Source organism: Otolemur garnettii, unplaced genomic scaffold (assembly GCF_000181295.1).
Source record: "Otolemur garnettii isolate 467f Iridium unplaced genomic scaffold, OtoGar3 scaffold00045, whole genome shotgun sequence".
In the NCBI taxonomy this organism is placed as follows: Eukaryota; Metazoa; Chordata; class Mammalia; order Primates; family Galagidae; genus Otolemur; species Otolemur garnettii.
The window spans coordinates 2,581,496-2,587,855 of record NW_003852440.1 but is presented as its reverse complement, the minus strand read 5'-3'; the positions used below and the strand labels follow the sequence as shown (position 1 = coordinate 2,587,855).

Here is a 6,360-nt window from a genome sequence, read left to right as displayed (position 1 = left end):
AAGATTTCCCTACAAGGAACGGATTAGCCAGAAGTAGGAAGGAAATGGGGAGATCAGTGATGGAGCTGAGGGCTGCCTTTGGCATTTCCAGGCCACGTGGCCGTGAAGTAAGTTATAGAGCTCTTACGCCTCGGTGTCCTAATCTGTACAATGAAAACAAATAGTTCTAATATTTCACCGGCTTCTTGTGAAGATTGAATAAGGCTGTATAAAATAAAGTATTTCATATACAGTATACATAACCTAGCAGGGAAGATACCATGATTGCAAAAGTGGCTTTCCCAGGACAAGGCTTATCCGTTGCCTTCTGAACGTGCTGATCCCTGGGACTTCCTAAAATGTGGGAAACTTAACTGCATAACTTGTTGGGGATTTTGTTTTCAAAAATTATATAAACAAACTTTTTTTTAAAAAAACATTTCACACCATGACTGACAGACTGTAAATTCTCAAAAATTGTTAGCTGTTATGACTGTTGTTACCATGCTAAGGAGCAGAGAAATGGGAGGTAACAGAGCAAAGACTCAGAAATAAGTGGCCAAAGCTGAGGACCAGTTGTAAGAATGCAGTCTCAGTGGGAAAGGGCTTGGGAATGAGGCCCAGAACCACATGCTGAGCAGCCCAGAAAACCCAGGGCCTGTGCGCAAACTGGGATGCAGTTCCTCCCTCTATGTTCAGAATTCTGCTGAGGCAACTCCAGTCTCTGTGGTTTGAGCAGCACTGTTTGTGTGACATGTGCTAGAGTGTTGTCTTGCAAGAGGACTGGCCTGTCTCAACTGGCCAATCTCAGCTACTTAATCATAAGCATCCTTATCATGTCATCCACTTGGTTGCAGTAGACATCCACTGTAATCGACTGATTGGGTTTCATGAAGTTGTAGCAGGTAATACCAGCGCTGGACCACCAGACACCATTAGTTTTTTGTTTTGTTTGAGACAGAGTCTTACTCTGTCGCCCTGGGTAGAGTGCCATGACATCAGCCTAATTCACAGCAACCTCCTACTCCTGGGATGAAATGACCCTCCAGCTTCAGCCTCCCAGGTAGCTGGGACTATAGGTGGGCACCATATGCCTGGCTAGGTTTTTTACTTTTAGTAAATATGGGGTCTTGCTGTTACTTAGGCTGGTCTTGAACTCCTGAACACAGACAATGCACCCACCTCGGTGTCCCAGGATTACAGGTGTGAGCCACTGTACCCAGCCACCATTAGCTTTTTTGATGAAGATTCAGTTTTGGATTGTATTTCAGCACTTCATCTCCACCCAGCCGTTGTGCCAAACATTTGGCAATTGTCAGAAAGAATCCATTTTTCATCATACACAACAATACGGCGTAGAAATGGTCCACCTTTATGTCGTGACAGCAAAGAAAGGCAAGCTTCGAGATGATTTCTCTTCTGACACTCATTTAATTCATGCAGAACCCACCTATACAGCTTCTTGACCTTGCTGGTTGTTTCAAGTGGCCCAGTATTGTTGGAATAGAGACCTCAAACCTTGCTGCCAGTTCACACATAGTTTGAGATGGTTTCCCTTCCACTGCAGCTTTCAGCTCATCTTCACCCACCTCGGCTCAGGTCACTCATGTCTTGGCTCACTTTCAAGATTAAAATCAGCAGAATGAAACTTCTCAAGCCATCCGGTAAAAAACAAGGAACGTGAAATGTCAGAGATATCAACTGTCAAATTTCTTACTTAAGGAAATTGGACATTTCCTACTTAATAACCTAATATGTACCAGGTGTTGAGCAACTTCACACATTTCATGTTCGCTTCTAGCCCTTAAGACAGATTCTGGCATTTCCCCAATTTTATAAATAATAAAATTGAGTTGTAGGAAAATTAATTTGCCTGAGGTTACGCAAGAAGTAGGCGTCGCCAGACTTCACCTCAGTCAGTTGACTCTAAGGGCTTAGCCACCATGCCAGCTTGTCTCCAAGTGATTTTGATACATCCAAATAACCTGTGCATGCCTTGCACAGGGGGGGCATTTCCAACTCAGCACAGTTCATGGCAAACTAAGCTACACCTGCCCACAAAGAGGGCAGCTGTGGCTGCAGCAGCTCTGTCCCCTGGAGGATAGGAGGGTGTTGCATTGATCAGGGTCATAAAGGCTCTGTTATTGATAAGGTGCCCAGACTCTTTAGTATTGGATAGGAATGTATTCCCCAAGATGAAGGATTAAAAAAACTTAAAGAGTGGGCAGGCCCAACTGGTGGGGTGGTTTCCACCAGCAGTAAAAAAAAAAAACACACTCCAAGGAGGCTTAGAAGAGGGTCCTTGATCAAAGATGGAGGATAAGGAGCCACAGTAGGAGGGATCTGATCCATTGTGCCCGGAGGCTGGTTGCTTAGAGTCCAGGAGAAGGAGATAGCAAAACCCAAGCTGTCCCGGGAGCAGTGGCTGCCTGCCCTGGGAAAGTGGGGAAGAGATGGTTTGCAGGTGTAAAACACCTTCTCCATGGAAAACAGCCTCAGGCGGAAGGGGCATATCACCATGCAGAGGAGAGCAATGCCCAGGAATTCCCTTCTTGAAAATCAACTCATTTATTCAGTCAACAAATACCTATTGAGTACCTCCTATGTTCCAGGCCCTAATCTAAATACCAGGCGTTCAGAATTGAACAAATAGACAAACATCCCTGCCCTTGCAGAGATTTAATTTATGCACCTCTTGGGGCAAAGTGAATTAATCAGTGACCCAAACAAACCAGATGATGAAGTGATAGGGGTACACCAGCCTGAAAATAAGCACAGTTAGAGCTGTCAAAATAATCAATCAGGCAGCAAATAGTCACAGTAAGAATTTTCTTTACTTCCCACGAATAAAGTTATTCTGGAATCCTTTCAGAAATGCATCAGAGAGAGACAGAGAGAGATTCCTGAGTATGTGCAAGATGGAATCTAAATAACCAAAAGTGTATTTATGCTCAGAAATTCTCCTCAGATAGAGGGCAGGATGTTCTAGTGAGCAGGTAATAATAAGGTGGCCTAATTCTGTGACTGGCACTATAATACCTAGTGGAGTTACTAGTTTCACAAGTCTTCTGATAGTAAGGTTACTTCAAACATGGAAATCACATGAAATAATAAAGGTCTGCTAACAATAACCAGAAATTAGAGTCACTAATATTGATTTTGTAACTGACCTTGTCCATCACCTTCACTTGAACAGTCACTTCACTTTCAAAAGTTCCATTTTCCTTTCCTAGAAAAAAAGTGGGGTGCAGGGCAGTACCTGTGGCTCAAAGGAGTAGGTCACTGGCCCTATTGAAACAGGTGATGGGTTCAAACCCGGCCCTGGTCAAAAAACTGAAAAAAACAGTGGGGTGCATTAAACAATTCCTAAGTTCCCTTCCCATTGTAACAGTCTCTCTGTAAGGTCTCATGAAAGAAATCCTTCCAGGGTGGTGCCTGTGGCTCAAAGGAGTAGGGCGCCAGCTCCATATGCCGGAGGTGGAGGGTTCAAACCCAGCCCTGGCCAAAAACTGCACCAAAAAAAAAAAAAAGAGAGAAATCCTTCCAGGGAATTACAATGAATGGAACATGGCCAAATGCATGCCAGATACAGAAGAAAAGCCACTGAATTAACAAAGCCTTGGTCTGGGTATTGACTTTATCAGGAGCATTGGACACATTATTATGTAAATACCAGGCATCACTCACTTGGGAGATAGATTTTCTCCTCATGTTGTATGCGGCCCTGCACAGAAAGACTTAGGTCCTTTAAAAGGACCACGTACAAATGACCCTTGTAGAACATGGTGCTCCACATGGCTGAATTCTCAGAAAATCTGAGCTTTTTTCTGTAAATATCAACACTACTTTCAGCAGCTTGTAACCTATTTTACTTAGGGCCAGTATGAAAAGCACCAACATTATTCTGTGCTGAGCTACCATGGTGTGCTGTGACTTACTCAGGATTGTGGATTTGACCCAGGTAACTGGGTACTTTTGGAGCTTTTTATTTGTTGTTTGCTTGCTTGCTTGTTTGTTTGTTTTTGTTCTCTCCTTTGTGATCAACTCTCATTGCCCTTGCTTTTTTGTTTTATTTTGTTTCCTGTTTGTTTGCTTTATGCATCACTCTCTATGAGAGGGCCCAAAGGCAGCCTCACGTTTCCCCAAAACTGTATTATCTGAACTTTGTGTCTGTTCATTCCTCAGAATGAGGCTCTTTAAATTTCCTATCAGGATAATGGTGCTACAAGGCTTATCTTTATGTGGTTACTCAGATATAAAAGTCACTATTTAGAAGTCAAGAATTAATTCTTGAAATAAACAATTATTTGCTTTAGGGAATCTACTGTTTTAAATGGTGAGGCCATGGGCACCATGCAGTGAGCTCTGAAGGGGAAATCAGAAGTTGACGAATCAGGACAAGTTCTTGCTCTATGAAAGTGAAGGACAGCTTCTCTTCTTGAACGTCATGAATTTTTATTTTTAATCTCCAAAACAGGAATAAGAACGTGTATCACAGAGTTGTTGTGAAGTTCAAATGAGATCAAATGTATGAAAGCACTTTGCAAAGACAATGGTTGTGATCAGATTTAATCATCCAAACTAGGAGTTATTTTAGCACCAGAAGTTCACCTTACATCCAAGGGTGATTTTTAAAATATTTAACAGTGTGTAGAGCATTAATCAATCAGACCAGACACTGGCCTAATCAAAGCAGATCCTGGCTGTAAACAGCTAAAATGCCTAACCCTCCGCTCACATCAGCCCTGCTCGTGCTCCTGGACATCTTCCAAAGAGACTACTACAGTGCCTTGCATATAAGGGATGTTCAGTGAATTAATTCAAAACATCACCTAATTTGTGAAACTTCATTTTGTACACATTTTTAGAGGAACTTCCATTGTAAAATGAGCTGCATCTATTTCCCCAAGATTTCTTAGGGGCATGTGATCTATTTCTGCCCTACTTGACTCCCCAGCAGAGTTTTTTTTCCAAGCTTAGTTCCAGGTACTGGTCCCTGAACACTTGAAGCCTCTTTTCTTTTACCTGAGTTACAGATTCATTAACCCAGACTTTTAAAAAATGTTATTATTAGAACTTTAATCACCCATGTCCTCCTTTTAAGTTCTTTCTAAAATTACTTTCTGGCAATAATAATTATGTCAATCAGGGGCCAGTCAAATATAGCGATGGCCCTTGGGCCAAATCAAGACAGGAGTTTCCAGCCATGATTTATTCGTTGACTTCAAATGGCTGTGCTAGTTTCCCAACCCCCACCCCTTTCTCTGTCCTACCTACCATTCTTGTGGCATGAAGTGACAACCTAGCAAAGGAAGTCCTAAAGACAAGGGTAGGATATCAGAACTGCATCTGTTGGTCTGTTTTATCTTCTACTGGTATTGTGGTATCTGTGGTCAAATTCTGCAAATCATACCTTATAGGAATGTAAAGACAAAAAATGAGACGGCAAGTCAAGGGCAGGAGCCAAAGTGATGGTGGTAATGGTGGTGGTGTGGAGAGGATGGTACTATCACAGGTAGAAGAGAAAGAAAACAAGGAAGCCTCCAAATGAAGAGTAGTTGACAAGGTGCATGGATAGTAGGACTCTGATTTTGAAAGATGATCTCAGCCACAGATAATTTTGATGTGATCCAGGAGAATTTTCATACATGTACCAGAATTAGTAAAAGAAACCACAAACAATAGATGCATTTCAGTAATGGCCACCTGGCTTCCAGCCTTCACTGCCTCCCGCCTCTGTTGCTGGAGTTCTGTGACTCCCTCTACAGGCTTAGCCCAGTTCCAAGATCTGAGACCACCTTGACCATAGTCAGGCAGCATTTAATAAACCTGTATTCATAAGCTCTGCTCAGGATGAGATCAGCTAATTTTCCCTTTCTACCTTGACTTCATTTATTCATTCAACAAACATGTACTCGATACCTACTATTTTCCAGGCACTGTACTATTGGGGTGGAAAAGGTTTTATTCTTAGCATTAAGGAACTGAGACAACAGAAACGTAAGCCAGAGATCACATTTGAAGGAAGCTACACACATGAAAATTCAGAGATCAGAGAAAGGACAAATACTAGTAGTTCCAGATGCCTGGCTTATAGGGAGTAGGCTGAGCCATCTCTGGGAATTTACATGGACTACCAGGAACCAGTGATGAGCTAGCCAGGGGATTGAAGTGTTTAGATTTGGGCTTTTGATAGCACAAGTGGACAGCAGTGTGCAGGCAGTCTTGTCTGTGATCTGTGGCAATTTCAAAGCAAGATTTCAAGGTGGCCTAAAATAGATTGGTGACAATAAGAACAAAGAGAGGAGGGTGGATTTGAGAGCCATGTAGGAGAGTGTTGATTAAGCTAGTGAATGATTGGTCAGAGGAGCTGAAGGAAAT

The 6,360-nt window shown here is 42.5% G+C and overlaps 1 pseudogene; it reads left to right on the top strand.

Moving 5' to 3' along the window:
• The first annotated feature begins 234 nt into the window (after positions 1–234).
• Positions 235–388, top strand: LOC111725658 (annotated as a pseudogene).
• Positions 389–6,360: the final 5,972 nt, after the last annotated feature.